Source organism: Rhineura floridana, chromosome 1 (genome assembly GCF_030035675.1).
Source record: "Rhineura floridana isolate rRhiFlo1 chromosome 1, rRhiFlo1.hap2, whole genome shotgun sequence".
NCBI lineage: Eukaryota > Metazoa > Chordata > Lepidosauria > Squamata > Rhineuridae > Rhineura > Rhineura floridana.
Genome location: NC_084480.1, coordinates 308,502,204 through 308,519,692, shown reverse-complemented (window position 1 = coordinate 308,519,692; position 17,489 = coordinate 308,502,204). Strand labels below are relative to the sequence as shown.

The window sequence follows — 17,489 nt, the reverse complement described above, 5'->3', positions numbered from 1 at the left end:
CCATTCGTCCATTGGATTCCATGGAAGAGCACAATAAACATAAAGAATTCTTCATACACAGTCAACAGCATCCTTCATAAATAAGAGGCAGGAAATCTGTAAAGCCAGTGAGGCTAACTTTTTTTGGCATTCAGCCTTGGCCAACCATCGGGGGGGTGGCAGCGGAGTGCATGCCAGTGATGGATGTGGCCACCCTACACTCTTGCATGCATAGTCTTGCATGCACACTGAAGCTACCAGATGTACACACACAACACACAGACAAACAGAAGACACACACACATCCCATGCCTTCCCCCCCCCCTCAGCTCATCCATGCCTCCTCCCCACTTATCAAAAGGATTGATCTGATGACTGTGGAGGGGGCAATTTCCATCCCCATCAGGGCACTGGGCTAGGTGGAGAGGTTTAAATGTCTCTGGCTGTGTCTAGAATCACAGAATCATAGAATAGTAGAGTTGGAAGGGGCATATAAGGCCATCAAGTCCAACCCCCTGCTCAATGCAGGAATCGAAATCAAAGCATTCCTGACAGATGGCTGTCCAGCTGCCTCTTGAATGCCTCCAGTGTCGGAGAGCCCACTACCCCTCTAGGTCATTGGTTCCATTGTTGTATGGCTCTAACAGTTAAGAAGTTTTTCCTGATGTCCAGTAGAAATCTGGCTTCCTGCAACTTGAGCCCATTATTCCTTGTCCTGCACTCTGGGACGATTGAGAAGAGATCTTGGCCCTCCTCTGTGTGGCAACCTTTCATGTACTTGAAGAGTGCTATCATATCTCCCCTCAGTCTTCTCTTCTCCGGGCTAAACATGCCCAGTTCTTTCTGTCTCTCCGCATAGAGCTTTGTTTCCAGTCCCCTGATCATCCTTGTTGCCTTCCTCTGAACCTGTTCCAGTTTGTCTGCATCCTTCTTGAAGTGCAGAGACCAGAATTAGATGCAGTATTCAAGATGAGGCCTAACCAGTGCAGAATAGAGGGGAACTAGTACTTCACGTGATTTGGAAACTATACTTCTGTTAATGCCTTGCCTACTTTTATTTTATTTTAGCCACCACCAGTGCCAGAAATGGATTGCTTTGGTGGGGGGCAGCATCAGGCCTACAGGATGAATAGGTAAGCCAAGCCTCCTTGCTATAAAAGCTGGTGAAGGCAGCATAACCCTGTAAAATACCTGGGCAAAATAGAATATACTTTGCTTTATTAATTTCATTTATATCCCACCTTTTCTACAAAGAGCTCAAGGTGGCATACATGGTTCTCCCCCTCCTCATCAATTCCCAGCGACAACCCTATGAGTTAGGCTAGGCTGAGAGGCAGTGACTGGCCCAAGGTCACCCACTGAGCTTCATGACTGAGTGGGGATTCAAACCCTGGTCTCCCAGGTCCTAGTCCAATACTCTAACCAGTACACCACACTGGGTCTTTAGTGTATATGTCATTTTGATATATATTCTTTTCCACAAAGGAAATTGTGTTCAAGGCAGCTCACAGTATACAAGGTAAATAATCAGTAACAGGAGTACATAAAAACAATCAACAAGGATTTCAGTAACTATTGGAATACACCAAATAATAGCAAATGCAATGTCAAAAGCTGCCTACACACCATACATTTAAAGTACATTTAAAGCACACGGCTTCTCCCTCAAAGACTCCTAGAAACTGTATTTTGTTAAGGGTGCTGGGAATTGTCACTCTGTGAATGGGTAGACTACAGTTCCCAGGATTCTTTGGGGGAAGTCATATGCTTTAAATGTATGATATGTACACAGCTTTAACCTGGCACTAGAAAGAATGCAATGCCAGAAGCAGTTGTACCTCTGTGGGGATGACCCTCTGGGTTACACTCAAGAGAAAAGCCTCAGCTGAATCTCTTAAGGCACAGGCAAGCTGATACTTCTTTTTCACAGAACTGCTCAACAAATCATTCCAGAAGGCTACCCATCAAAGCACATGTTAGTGGAGATCTGGATCATACAGATCCATCAGACTAGCATTAAGAAATGACTTAATACCTATTTAAGACAGCCCTATGGACCAGTTTCACTGCATTCTCTCGAATTTACCCACTCCATCCTCTAGCCTTTCATGTGGACTGATTTTAATTCTTCATGCCTGGCATGTGAAGATGGGTGGGCCCTATTGATTTTCCTCTAGGTTTTTCTGGAGTGATTTTCCAACACATCTCTTGGACATTCAAAATGTGAGTTTGGACTTTGTTTCCCATAATTCTCAGATGTGCTGTATTGCATGTGCAGGAGCATCCAGGCTCCCAAACACTGCTACAATATCCAAGTCCTGAAAGGAGCCTTCTCAGCTAATCCCTGATGCCACAGTGTGAGGCCCTGCTCATAATATGAAGGCATCAGCCCCAGCCAGCATGACTGATGGTCAGGGATTATGGGAGTTGTAGCACAGCAACATCTGGAGGGCCAAAGATTCCCCGTTCCTACAGGGGTATCCCATTTCCATCTACTGGGAGACTATACCTGTAGAATTTCATGGATGTAGGGTTTTCTCTATACAATCCAGAACCCTGATTTTTCCAGGTTCCAGATTACCAAAAGTCACTGGCTCATGGCAATCACAACACACCAGGGCCTCCCTGTTACTCCCTCAGGGACAGCTGAGAAAACTTCAGTTGTTACTTGAATGCTACAGAGGTGTAGCTAAGAATCAGCTGAGAATCATGGGAAATGGACTCCAAAAGTAATATGAAGAATACCTTTGCCTAGACCAAGAACCTGTGGCTCTCCAGCTGTTGTTGGACTACAACTCCTACCATTCCTGACCAATGGCTAGGTTGGCTAGGGCAGATGGGAGTTGGGTAGAAGTTTCTTGGAGATTCCAACTGCCCCGGCCAAGATGAACAAGGAACATCAATGCGATTCATGCTGCTGTCAATTTGCTTTCCATAACTGCCTCCTGTGATCTGAGGGCTCATCACCGCAAGAGAGGAAAGAACGAAATGCCACAATTGTTTGCTGTCGGATAAACCATACTAACCTCATGTTCTCCAGGTCACCGGGCTGTTCCTGGGGGATCAGTCCAAGGCTTGACCTGTTTCATCTGCTTATTCCCGTGAGAAGATTGTGCCTGACCTGTGAGTTTGGATGACTTCCAAGAGGAATAGCCTTTCTGCTGAACAATACCTGGCTGCCTTCTGCATAGCAGGTCCCAACAGCAGCTGCCCAGAATGGTCATAATCACAGAGACTGAGAATAGGCTGGCATTCTTTATGTATAGCCATCCCTGCAGTGGTTTGTCTTGTGTCACAGCTGTGGGTTTTGTTCACTCTCCTGGGATCTAAAGTTACCATCCAGTGTTTTCCTTTTTGCTTTTTCACCCTTAAAAGGTCCAGCCTTTCATGCCAAAATTACCCTCCAAGCTTCAGTTTCAAGCAAGGAGCAGAGTTACTTGTTTTACTTTCATGTGGACTAGAAAGGACATTTCAGTCCTATTGCTTAAGAGGCAAATGTTCCCAGCAATGGAATTTGTCCGTTCCTTTTGTCAAACTGCATTGAAAACCAATTTACAGTAGTTTGCAGGTTCTCTCAAAGCTTTTCATTCAGGCCTTTGAAGGCCGTAAGTGAAGTCCAGGTCATGTAGACTGTGCAATTCCTTTCAATCCCTGTTGATCACCCAACAGTACTTTCTTTTACTTAAACAAAAGAAAAGTATTCTACCCTTTGTCCCCTGCTGGGCTCAGGTGATATGAGAAAAAAAACAAGCCCGTGTATGGTGATAATTTACAGATTCAGTTTAAAGTAAAATTTAAAAAGCTTCAATGAAGCATAGCCCTCCATGCCCTACCCCCCAAAGTATGATTTTTTCCCCAACACAAAGATGGGAATGCTGATGACGAGCTATGAGGAAGATGCAGGCCAGTGTTCTAAATAATAGCAACCATCATCCAATCTTGTAGTAAACAGTGTCAGTTAAGGACGGGCCAAGACATTTTACTGCCTGTCGCAAAGGACAAGATGTTACCCTTCCACTCTACGTAGAGAATTCAATGGACTGGTACTTGCATTGTACTTAAACACCTGTCATGGATCTTTTACCTGTCCTAGGAACATCAAGCTACTTAGGGGAATTGTGGGCTCTTTGCCTCTCAGCATCTGCCACTGAGGTGGCTGTCTTGTGTAGCAATTTGCCTAATGGTAGAGCCGGTCCTGCCTGAAGAAAAGGACAAAATGGCGCCCTCCCATTTCACACAGTTGCATCTGGATGATGGGACAGCATCCCCCTTCAAACCTGGGAAGGTTCAGCTATTTTAGGGGGTGCAGGGCAAACTAGTTTAGGGGATTCAGGGGGAATGGGAGGGGTCCGCCTTCTGACCCCTAGCACTTGCCACCTGAGCTGGCTGCCTCAATCTGCCTAATGGTAGGACTGGTACTACATGACTTAGAGTACGAGATAGTGTCACCCTTTTCGTGTTGATGGACTCCCATCAGCCCCATCTGGCATAAGAAATGTTCAGGGAGAATGGGAAGGAATTGTAGTCAAACAATATCTGGAGGACCACCATTCAGTGGGGCAGTGAACCACCTTGGCCAGCTTCTTAAAAGTTTGGTCTAAAACCCGGAGTGGATTCCACTGCCCCACTGACATGGAGCCACCAGCTGTCACTGCCACCATTCCCCATCCGTGACGTAGGCAATGTGATTACTGGGGAAGGGGGCATTTGCAGGGTGGGAAAGTGTTAACTCATCTTTGACCCAACAAGTCTCTCCTTCAAATTCCCTCCACGGAGTTCCCCCCACCAAAACAAAGAAACAAAAGATGCATAGTGCTTGGAATGAACTAATTCAGACTAATTCACTGAAATTCACTGAAATCAAAAATTTCTGAATTATACCTGAACCCCATTTGGGTTCAAGTGAAATCAAGAAGGTGCAAGGCCCTGGAGCATAATTCCCACCCCACACACCCTTGTTTTGCTGCTTATATGTTCCTGAGGTACTGTGAAAGGGACATCACAAGGCCATCCTGTGAGCAACAGAAATAACTGGAATAAATGTTATGTTCTCCTTGGCAGATTTCCCTCAAGCCTAGCAGAACGATCCCATTGTTCAAAGAAATCACTGAGTTTTCTCAGTGTCAGCTAGAAACACACACACACACACACACACGAAATCATCTCATACCCAGTCCCCTCCTTTTTCAGGGGAGTTGGAAGAATTGGAGCCAATGTGGCTACACGGAAGACTGGTGGAGGAGGTAAAAGTAAAAAAGAGCATGTATAAAGAATGGAAGGAAGGACGCATCACCAAGGAAGAGTACCGACGAGCAGCTCGGGCTTGCAGGAATAGCGTAAGGAAAGCTAAAACCCAGAATGAGCTGAGGCTGGCGAGGGAAGCGAGGAACAATAAAAAGGGGTTTTTCAGATATGTTCGAAGAGAAAGACCAAGGAAACGGTGGGACTGCTGCTCAATGAGGATGGTAAAATGTTGACAGATAACAAGGAAAAGGCTTGTTTATCCTCTATGTACACCGCCCAGAGAGCCTTTTTGGCTTAGGGCGGTATATAAATTAAATTAAATTAAATAAATAAAAATAAACTGCTCAACGCCTATTTTGCCTCCGTTTTCTCCCAAAAAGGGAACAGTGTGCAACCTTGCATCGGTAGCAATCTCAGTAAGGGGTCGGGATTGCAGTTCAAGATTGATAAGGAGATAGTCAGGAAATACCTAAACCTAAATGAGTTCAAATCTCCAGGGCCTGATGAACTGCATCCCGGAGTATTGAAGGAACTTGCTGATGTACTCTCGGAACCTCTTGCTATCATCTTTGAGAAATCCTGGAGAACGGGAGAGGTGCCAGAGGATTGGAGACGGGCAAACATCGTCCCAGTCTTTAAAAAGGGTAAAAAAGAAGATACGGGGAATTACAGGCCGGTCAGTCTGACTTCAATACCGGGAAAGATATTAGAACAGATAATAAAAGGGTCCATTGGCAACTATCTAGATGACAATGCTGTGATTAGTAGGAGCCAGCATGGGTTTGTCAAGAAAAAATCCTGTCAAACTAATCTCATCTCTTTTTTTGATCAGGTCACTAGTTTAGTAGATGGTGGAAATGCTGTAGATGTCATCTATCTAGATTTCAGCAAAGTGTTTGACAAAGTCCCCCACGACCTTTTGATTAGCAAACTGGTCAAATGCGGACTACATGGAAATACTGTCAGGTGGATTCACAACTGGTTGGAAAACCGTACTCAAAGAGTGGTCGTCGGTGGCTCTGCTTCAGACTGGAAGGAGGTTTCGAGTGGAGTGCCACAGGGTTCTGTCCTGGGGCCGATACTCTTCAACATTTTTATCAATGACTTAGATGATGGGGTGGAGGGAAGCCTTATGAAGTTTGCGGATGATACGAAACTGGGAGGGATAGCTAACACAATGGAAGACAGGAATAAAATCCAAAGGGACCTGGATAGACTAGAAAATTGGGCTGAAATTAATAAAATGAAATTCAATAAAGACAAATGCAGGATTCTGCATTTAGGCCACAAAAACAAAATGCACGGGTACAGGATGGGAAATACCCGGCTTAGCAGTAGTGCTAAGTAGTAGTAGTCAGTAGTGAGAAGGACCTTGGAATTGTAGTGGATCGCAAGTTGAACATGACCCAGCAGTGTGATGCTGTGGCAAAAAAGGCAAATGCGGTTTTGGGCTGCATAAACAGAGCTATAGTTTCCAGGTCGAGGGAAGTAATAGTCCCACTATATTCTGCATTAGTCAGGCCTCATCTGGAATACTGCGTTCAGTTCTGGGCGCCTCATTTTAAGAAAGATATAGACAAGTTAGAGCAGGTTCAGAAGAGGGCGACGAGGATGATAGCCGGTGTGGAGAACAAGTCTTATGAGGAAAGGTTGAAGGAACTTGGCATGTTCAGTCTGGTGAACAGAAGGCTGAGGGGTGACATGATTACACTCTTTAAGTACCTAAAGGGCTGTCACATAGAGGAGGGTACAGATTTGTTCACTGCCGCCTCAGAGGGTAGGACTAGGTCTAATGGTTTTAAGTTGCAGGAGCGTAGATTCAGATTGGACATTAGAAGGAACTTCTTGACAGTAAGGGCAGTTCGGCAATGGAACCGACTGCCTAGGGAGGTGGTGGGATCCCCTTCGCTGGATGTCTTCAAGCAGAGGCTGGACAGCTATCTGTGGGAGATGCTTTAGCTGTGGATTTCCTGCTGTGAGCAGGGGGTTGGACTCGATGGCCTACAAAGCCCCTTTCAAATCTATGATTCTATGATTCTAAGAGGAAAAGTGTCTTTAAAAGAAAGGCTTGAGATCTCGAGGGGGGGGTGGTAATGGCGATCTGAGCTCCAACATGTGTAACTAACGCTCTCAACAAACTCAACACGGGACTGCAGGGACAGAACAAGCACAAGCCTTGCGGCAAACAGAATCTTTCCTGTTTGGGGGCCAGAGCTCCTTCACATCACTTCAGCTGTATTTCCACTGCCCACTCCTGGGCCTCGGATAGGTAATCTCTCCTACCTGTCATTCTTTACAGTAATAGGGTCCTTTGATTTCTTTAGTTTAAAGTCATGAATGGGTAAAGATATTAATGATTAATGCTGCCACGCATTCAGTAATCTTGTAAGGCTATTCTTCTTTTCTCTCAATAAAAGAAAGCTTTGCTTTAGTCTGGTTTGGACCTGCATTTCTTGGGTTATACACGCACCATTTAGGCACATTTCAGGGCAAAGCGCTTGTTTTATCCCTGGCAAAACATCCCCCTCCTCTCAAGGAGATGTGTTTCATGGGACGTGTGGGTGGTAGGGTTGCCAGGTTCGGGGCCTGAGACTGATCCTGTATCTTTAGGAGAAGAGAAAGTCAGCCAAGTGCAGGTGTTCTTGCAACCCTGTAATGGGAAAAACCACAAGGTGGAATTCTCCCTTCCCCCTGCACAACTTTTAAACATACAGAAGACCTATTAGAGCAGCCTTTCCCAACCAGTGTGCCTCCAGATGTTGTTGGACCACAATTCCCATCTCTCCTGACCATTGGCAACACTGGCTGAGGCTGATGGGAGTTGTGGTCCAACAACATCTGGAGGCACACTGGTTGGGAAAAGCTGTTCTAATAGGTCTTCTGTATCTTTAAAAGTTGTGCAGGGGGAAGGAAGAATTCCACCTTGTGGTTTTCCCCATTACAGGGTTGCAAGAACACCTGCACTTGGCTGACTTTCTCTTCTCCTAAAGATACAGGACCAGCCTCAGGCCCTGAATCTGGCAACCCTAGTGGGTGGCAAGTTCACACACTCAGGTTCCCAAGGACACGTGTCGTAACAAAGTAATTCCTATAATTTCCAGGTTAACTTAATGTGAACTAAGTTCCTTCAAGCTTAAAGATTGTAATTGTTGGGAAAATAAATAAAATAATTGTTTACATTGAAATTGAAATTGAAACTTTATTTTTACCCCGCCCTTTTTCCAAACTGGAACTCAGGGCGGCTTACAAATAAAACTACATGTAGTTAAAAACATAGAAAAACATACAATTAAAATACAATTAAACTATGCACAACTGTAAAACCGTAAAAGGCACTTAAAAATCTAAAAACAATTTAAAATAATACAGATAATAATATAAAACAATAAAACAAGCCTTGTAAAACCCAATCCTAAACACCTTCTATCCCAAAAGCCTGTCGGAATAAAAAAGTCTTTACTTGCTGATGGAAGGATGGCAAGGAAGGGGCCATTCGTGCCTCCCTAGGAAGGAAGTTCCAGAACCTAGGAGCAGCCACCGAGAAGGCCCTATCTCGCGTCCCCACCAATCGCACTTGTGAGGGTGTTGGGACTGAGAGAAGGGCCTCTCCTGAAGATCTCAGGGCCCGGGCAGGCTCGTATAGGGAGATACGGTCTGACAGATAGCCTGGACCTGGGCTGTATAGGGCTTTAAAGGTCAAAACCAGCACTTTGAATTGTGACCGGAAACAAACTGGCGGCCAGTGGAACTGTTGTAACAAGGGAGTTGTATGGTCCCTTTAACCAGCCCCTGTTAATACTCTGGCTGCAGCTCTTTGTACCAGTTTAAGTTTCTGAATAGTCTTCAAAGGCAGCCCCACGTAGAGCGCGTTACAGTAGTCTAAACGGGATGTAACTAAGGCATGCATCACCATAGTAAAATCAGGCATTTCCAGGAACGGGCGCAGCTGGCGCACTAGTCTTAAATGGGCAAAGGCACTCCTGGCCACAGCCAAGACCTGGGCCTCCAAGTTCAGAGCTGAGTCCAGGAGCACACCCAAACTGCGAACCTGTGTCTTCAGGGGGAGTGTAACCCCATCCAGCACAGGCTGAATCCCTATTTCCTGACCTTCAACTGACCAGGAGCACCTCTGTCTTGTCTGGATTTAGTTTCAATTTGTTCGCCCTCATCCAGTCCATCACTGATGCCAGGCACTGGTTCAGGACCAGGACAGCTTCCTTGGCTTTAGGTGGAAAGGAAAAATAGAGTTGGGTGTCATCCGCATACTGATGGCACCAAACCCCAAACCCCCGGACAACCTCTCCCAGCGGTTTCATATAGATGTTAAATAACATGGGGGACAAAACTGAACCCTGAGGGACCCCATAGGTCAACGGCCAAGGAGTCGAACAGGAGTCCCCCAGCACCACCTTCTGAGTTTGTCCCTCCAGAAAGGAATGGAGCCATCATAACACGGTGCCCCCAAGTCCCATCCCAGCAAGGCGGTCCAGAAGGATACCATGGTCGATGGTATTGAAAGCCGCTGAGAGGTCAAGTAGAACTAACAGGGACACAATCCCCCTGTCCAGCTCTCTGCGAAGGTCATCCACCAAGGCGACCAAAGCTGTCTCTGTGCCGTAACCAGGCCTGAAACCAGACTGAAATGGATCCAGATAATCCATTTCATCCAAGAATCTCTGGAGCTGGGCGGCCACCACACGGTCTATTACCTTGCCCAAAAATGGAATGTTGGAGACTGGCCAATAATTTCCCATTATGGAGGGATCCAGGGAGGGCTTTTTCAACAAAGGCCGTACAACTGCCTCTTTTAGGCACGATGGAATTCTGCCTTGTTGTAAAGATGCATTAAGTACTCCCCTCACCCACTCGGCCAGTCCCCCTCTGGCACTTTTAATGAGCCAGGAAGGGCAAGGATCCAGCAGACATGTGATGGCTCTCGCCTCTCCAAGGATCTTGTCCACATCCTCGGGCTGTACAAATTGAAAGGAATCCATTATTATTGGACAAGCAGGAGCCAAAGTTACATCCCCTGAGACTGTATCAATTTTAGCGTCCAAGTCGGAGCGAATCTGAGCGACTTTATCTGCAAAGTGCCGTGCAAATTCTTGACAGCGGGCTGTTGAGTGGTCTATATTACTAGGGTTGCCATATTCCAGTTCCACAAATCCGGGCAGGTTAATTTGCATATTATGCAAATAGCTGCATATTATTTGCATATTATGCAAATATCTGCATATTAATATTTGGATTGTCCAGTTGTTTTGTTTTTGTGCCTAGGAATTACCACCAAAAGCTGGGGAAAGATGTGAGAAATCTTTTTTTTAAAAAGCAACATTTTCAGCCTTAAATGCCTAGACTCTAGTTTCCAACACTAGGGAGTATTTATTTATTGATTAAGAGAATTTATATCCTGCCCTTTTGCTGTTAAAAACAGAGCTCAGCACAGCTTACAAATATAATAAAAACAATAAAAATACACAATCAATATAAAAACATAATAAAAACACAAAATAGCAACAAACATAAAGTAAGTCAGGGCAGCAGTACGGTTAACCATATACGATATATTTCAAAGATGCGGTAGGTGGAGAAAAACAAGAAGCCAAAATGTTAGGAAAAGGAGTCTTTCAGACCACATGCTCAGTTCTAAATACTGTTGAAGCAAGTTTTACAAATTCCTCCAGTATTCCACTGGTGCAGGCACTCAGACATTCAAAGTATCTGTATGTTTCTTAGGTTTTATAAAAGCAGAGCTTTGCTTAACTCAAAATTTCTTCTCGCTTTGATCAACCACATCTACACAGGTTCCACCTCCATACTCAAAATGAAACTGGGCCTGGAAGTGTGCAACAACCCCACACATACCTTGCTAATTAAATTGTCAATGCCAGGATGTCTGTCTTATCAACTACTCTCCTGCTCCCCCCCCCCCCCGGGCATCATGAAAGACCCAGTCCTGGGCTCAGAAACAAAATAAATATCTGGTCCTCTTCAAAGTATTGATAAGCCTCTTGTTTTAATTGAAATAATAATTATAAATTCTTGTTCTTATCACTAATGGGAGTTAATTATCTTGCATATGCTGCTGTTGCTTCTATGGCTGTAACGGAGTGAGGTTAAAGATAAGTGAAATGCAAATAGGAAAAAACAACACAAAAGGCAGTAACACTTTCCTAAATGTAATACCATACCAACCACAACAAGATTCCTATGAGTAAGGCAAAAAACTAAGCATCTCACAACCAGTCAGGATTCCTAACCAAAAACCAAAAATATGATAAATGAAGAAGTATTTATATAAGCATGACTATCAAATATATTTATTATTTACACAAACTGTAAAGATATTTATAGTGCAATCCTAGGTTTATTTATTCAGAAGCAAGTCCCAGTGTATTCAGTGGGGCTTACTCAAACAAGGACAGAACTGCAACCTCAAGTGATAAGCAACTTCATTCACACAACCCAAAATTCCGAATCATGCCACTTTATGCTGTTTTGCAACTGTTTATACTTGTCAGCCACTCAGGGCCTTCTCTCAGTCCCACCAACTAAAACAGCTAGGTTGGTGGGGACTAGAGAGAGGGCATTTTCAGTGGCAGCCCCCACTCTCTGGAACTCCCTCCCATATGATCTCCGGCATGCCCCTTCCCTGAATGTATTCCGCAAAGCCTTGAAGACCTGGCTTTTCAGACAGGCCTTTGGGACTTCCAGGGAGGGTTAATTTTCAGGACTAATTGCCTATTACTCTGAACTGTTATCATTCTTATTTATAGTTTCCTTGTTATATTGTATTTTATGTGTATTTTATTGTGCTGCATTTACTGCAACTGATTTGTACGTCGCCTAGAGTGGCCATTGGCCAGATAGGCGACACATAAATTAAATTATTATTATTATTATTATTATTATTATTATTATTATTAAATGGCTTTATTTCTTGTTGTGAGCTGCCTTGGTTTCCAACCCTACCTCACAGGGGTGTTGGAAAGACTCCATACACACACACGCACACACTGCAGATGTATAAATACATACAGCCCATATAATAGTTTATTGTCAAACCAGTTGGTCATTGCAGAAAAATCAGTATTAGTTTTAAAAAAATCAGTATTACTTTCCTACAGAATAAAAACTGTAATACACAATTCTTTTTTACATTCACTCCAAAGTCCCATTGATTTTGAGCACATTCATAACCATGTCTACTCAAAAGTAAGTCCTATTGAAGTCAATGGGATTTACTCTGGGCATATGGGATTAGCATTGCTCTTACAAAAAGCAAGCATTGGGAAGGTTTTCAAAACACTGCCCAAGATCTGACTCCTGCACACAAGAGGAAAAAAACACTGCAATGTATATACTTACCCAATTTATGAGATTTTCAGATAAACGGGGTGAAACCACCATTTTGTTTTCTAGACACTGCCTCAGATCAATGAAACTGAAACACAATCCCTGATTGGCTGCAATCCTGAACGGGCGGGGTTAAAGCTAGGAAGTGCTATACAGTACTGTTTAAAGAAAGATTTAACAGTCGGGGGGGCGGCTGACATTTTTATGCATATCTCGAGAACCGGACCACCTAGAAACTTTTTTTTTTTAAATTAAAGCTGAGAATCCGGGCCACCTAAGGGGCTAGCCGGGGGCCGGGTGGCATGCATAGAATCTGGGCAAAACCCAGCTAACCGGTCAATATGGCAACCCTATATATTACCCTCCTGGGGGGCAGAGTTTAAAAGACTCCTGACCACTCAAAACAGCTCCGCTGGATGGCTCCCAGCAGATGCAATGGTGGCAGAAAAGAAAAAATTCTTCTTAGCCCGCACTGCCATGGAGTAGGCCTTCAGATAGGCTCTAGCCCGTGTTCGGTCAGACTCGCACCGAGTCTTCCGCCAATGTCGCTCAAGTCCCCGTCTTATTTGTTTCATCGCCGCCAGCTCCCTGGTCAACCAGGGAGCTGGTTTGGCTCCACTCCATAAGAGGGGATGCTCAGGAGCAATCGTGTCCACCGCCCTGGTCATTTCCCCATTCCAGAGGTCAACCAGGGCTTCAACAGAATCACCTCCCGCGGTGACAGGAAAATCCCCAAGAGCCATCAGGAAACCATCCGGATCCATCAGCCTCCTGGGGCGGACCATCCTAATCGGTCCCCCACCCCTGCAGAGGTTCTGAGTTGCACTGTGTGTACTTTTAAATGTTTTCTTAGCCTTCTTAAGCATATTTTATACTTTAGCAGAGCGGTTTGTAAAATTCCGAAGGCTGAAAAAAAATGCTGAGGACCATGTTAATGAACTGCAAACTGCACTGTGAATTGAACTAGGACTCCATCTGCACTATACATTTAAACAGTCTCATACCACTTTAAAACATCATGGCTGCCCCCAGAGGATCCTGGGAAGTATAGTTTGTTAAGGGTGCTGAAAGTTGTGAGGACACCCCTATTCTCCTCACAGAGTTACAATTCCCTGTGGAGTTTCAATCCCTCTTCTCAGGAAACTAATGGAGCTCAGTGAGGGGAGAGGTCTCCTAACAATTCTCAGCACCCTTAACAAACTACACTTCCCAGGATTCTTTGGGGGAAGTCATCACTGTTTATGGTATGAGATTGCTTTAAATGTCTAAAGCGGATGAAGCTCAGAATGGCATTAGTTCCTTTTAAACTGGAATTAATCCCTTTCTAAAATGAACTTCCCAAGCACTGCACGCACTCTAGAGGGGTTCGGAGACTGAGGACAAGGTTGACCAAGGGGAGAAGGGTTGAAATTGGACAGGAAGGGTATTTGGAAGGAAGAGCTGGTGGAAGGGAAAGGGTTAAGAAGTTCCCTCCTGCTTATCCTCCCCTGAAATTGCCCCCTCCACCCCAGCTTGAGGCTTTATGGGATGAACAAGAAGCGGGACAGTCATACCCTAATATAGAACCAAAATATTCATTTCATGTTGCATAGGGATGCACTGGAAGAGGGCACTAAGGAAGTGTACCGACTTGATTAGAAAGGCAGCGGGGCTTCCAACTTTTAAAGCTGACCCTGCTCTTGTGCCTTTAAAATCAATCTAAATTTAGCAGCTGAAGTTTTTTTTTTCCTGGCAGGGAAAGTTTTGCTGCATTTCAGTATTGATAAAAGCACAGGAACAGGCCACATATAAATAGTTGGCAATGATTATCCAGTAGTAAAAAAAGGAGTCAAACAAACCAGCGCTTGCAGAAGGCTCTTTTGTCAAGGCCTTTTCATTTTCTTGTGGCTCCCCCTAGTGGTGCAAACACTTCCTGAGCGGCTGTTTCAGTTTTGGCTAAAAAGGCTGTTGTTACAGCCTTCCTTTTAGCAATCAAAATCATAACAGATCGCAAAAGGACCACCAGCATGCAACAACAGCAGCAACCTAAAACAAACAGACCAAGCTGAAATCAGAAGTACAGAATGCTATATTGCAGGAGAATGTTAGACTCCCATCTCGTGTCAGCCCCAACTTCTGTTCCCTCAGTTATTCATTTTTCCATTCTTAGATCCAGTACTTCACATTTCTGCAGGAATTTGCAATTTGGGGGGGGGGGAATCCTCACGAAAACTCTTCGTTTCAGTGCAAATGTCTCCTACTAAACACATTTCTGTGTGCAGTTTTGACTGATGCACACACCTTTTGCAAGCAATTTCTCATATAATTCATTTTAATGTTATTTGTACTAGTATATTCATTGTTATGCACATCCCCCCCAATATATGCATCTTTGTAAACATTTATTATTTAGTTGGATAATTTGCATCGCAAAATTTGGATAAGTGCGAATCGGGAAGGATGTTTGCGTTTCCTGTTGTTTTGGAAAGTGTGCAATCGATCGATTCGGCTTTAAATGAGAACCTGATTGAATTTCTCACCCGTACATCCCTACTGAACTGTCTCCAGACCACATCCCTCTGCTGAGCCAAACCCTTCACTGGCCCCTGATTCACACCCTCCTTGAGTGTTTTTGCCTGGCTGGAACGTGTCCTTCAACTCTCATAATGCCTCTTTTCAGAGCTTGGAAAAGTTACTTTTTAAAACTACAACTCCCATCAGCCCCAGCCAGCATGGCCACTGGATTGGGCTAATGGGAGTTGTAGTTCAAAAAAAGTAACTTTTCCATGCTCTGCTCCTGCTTATCTGGATGGAGGATAAATAAACAGGGGTGTGCGAGTGTGTGTAGGAATTAGCCTACTGTACGAAAGTAATATTTATATTCATTGCCTCACCCACATTTTCTCTGGCCCCACCCACGACTGGCACGTGGCCCTCGCAAAGTTGCTCAGAACGGAACGTAGCCCTTGGGCTGAAAAAATGTTCTCCACTCCTGGACTAGGGTTAAATGTCTCCCACCTCAAAATCAATGGACAAAAGCAATTAATTTGGGTTGAATCTTGCCCAGTATCAATTCACTGTGAAAAACAAAGGAAGACCAGAAAAGTTAAGAAACGTCCTCCCCTTTTCATGCCCTATTTCCAGTTAAGCTGTTTATTTAGGGAGAAGACGTACAGCTGCATCAACAAGAAAGTGGATCTTGAAATCAAACCGCATGTTTTTAGAATCCCCCCTTTCTTCGCCTCATAAAGAGCATAAAGGTCAAGATCTATGCAGAGAGACCCACCACAGGGAATTCAGCAGCAAGGCTACCTTTGCTGAAGTTGCGCTCAAGGAACTATCGAAAAAGGTTTACAGTTGTGGCTTTTGGATTCTGCTCATTACCTCTGGACTCCGTGTTCTAAACAGAATGTGTGAGAAGAGCTGTGGAACTCCCCAAAACATGAGGAATAACCGGGCTTTGTTTCAGATCAGTTCCTACAAAAATTACATTGGTGGCAGTGTACTTGCAGTTAGTCTATCAAATTCTCTCCCCCCAAAAAACTGGGCGTTGATCAAACACGCTTGTTGGGATCAAGCAGTAAATGCCCTTACAAGACTGGTGAGGGCATGTTACAGACCAAGGCTGCATCAGCTGCCCATGTGCACCTCCAAGTGCTCGCTTTAATCTACAAAGCTGTATATGGCTCAGGATGACAATGTCTAGCAGCTTGGACATACCTGTACCCTGAGTCCATCATCTGAGGCCCTTTCTCAGGTGCCCTCCTCTGAGGGAGGTTTGGAGGGTGTTGACAAGGGAAAGAGCTCTTCCCAGTGAGGCTCACCTGGCACCGATATCAATATTCTTTCCGTGCCAGATTGAGGTGTACTTCTCCCAGGTTTTTGAGGGATTGCTGCCATCTGTGTGTGCGTACTAGGGTCAACTCCAGCAGGCATTTCGAGGCAATGTTTGGTTTTATGAAGATGTTATTGTTCTACTGTTTATTTTATATTTGCTTTGTTTTTATGCACACCGCTAAGAAATGCAAATGATTAAGCGGTACATACACATTTTAAATAAAACAAAACATATTAGTGCTGCACTAAAAAATTATTTCAAAATGCCAGGGTGTCTGAAGTGAAGGATTCCTATAAGCATCACTAGATTCATAATAAGATCCAGTATTCTATTACATTTGTAAAGCTTCTTCTTGTAATTGTTGCTTAGGAAACTGTTGTCCTCAGGCGTGTATGGGCTCAGGCCACATCTGCACTATAAATTGAAGCAGTATTATGCCACTTTAAACCGTCATGGCTTCCCCCTGGTCTAGTGGTTGTCCCTGAAATATACTTTCTCAAATTATGTCCTGAACAGCCTCAGAGGGATCCTCAAAAGCAAAACAGGGACAAGAGTTTTACCAAGGAGGAATACCAGAAAACCCAGGCTGTTCCCTGATGAAAAAGAGATGGATGGAGAGTCTTCAAGGGCCTCCACGTGCCTTTGCCATGATGTAGCAGATCATTACATTGTCATTGTGGTTTGTGGAGGGATGAGCCAGCATGCTGCAAATTCCAAAGGGAACATGAAAGCCAGACTTTTTTAAATGAGTTGCAGTTCCCTTGAAGTCCACATTATTTTCCCTTTCAACATTGTCATTGCTGTCTTTGAGGCACTGTTTTTCAACTGCTTGGGGCGTCAGCCTTCAACCACAAACCTTCTGACACTCCGCTGTCTGGAAACCCTGTGGAGAAATGCTTCCAGTAAGTGCGGTCACAGGGCTGGTCTAGATGGACCAAGCATCTGATCTGATATAAGGCAACTTCTTTTGCTCATGTTCTTTGAGGAAGGGTTGTGTCTCATGGACTGATACGGATGGGTGAATTTGACAATTTTGGTTTCTCCTGGTTTCTCATTTTTCCATCCTTACGTTCAGTTCTTCACTTTTCCACTT

The 17,489-nt window shown here is 44.4% G+C and overlaps 1 protein-coding gene across 1 annotated transcript in view; it reads right to left on the bottom strand.

Annotated features, from left to right (window-relative positions):
* Positions 1 to 17,489, bottom strand: part of CCN4 (cellular communication network factor 4) — a 49,679-nt gene that overhangs the window by 11,803 nt on the left and 20,387 nt on the right. The window lies entirely within an intron of this gene.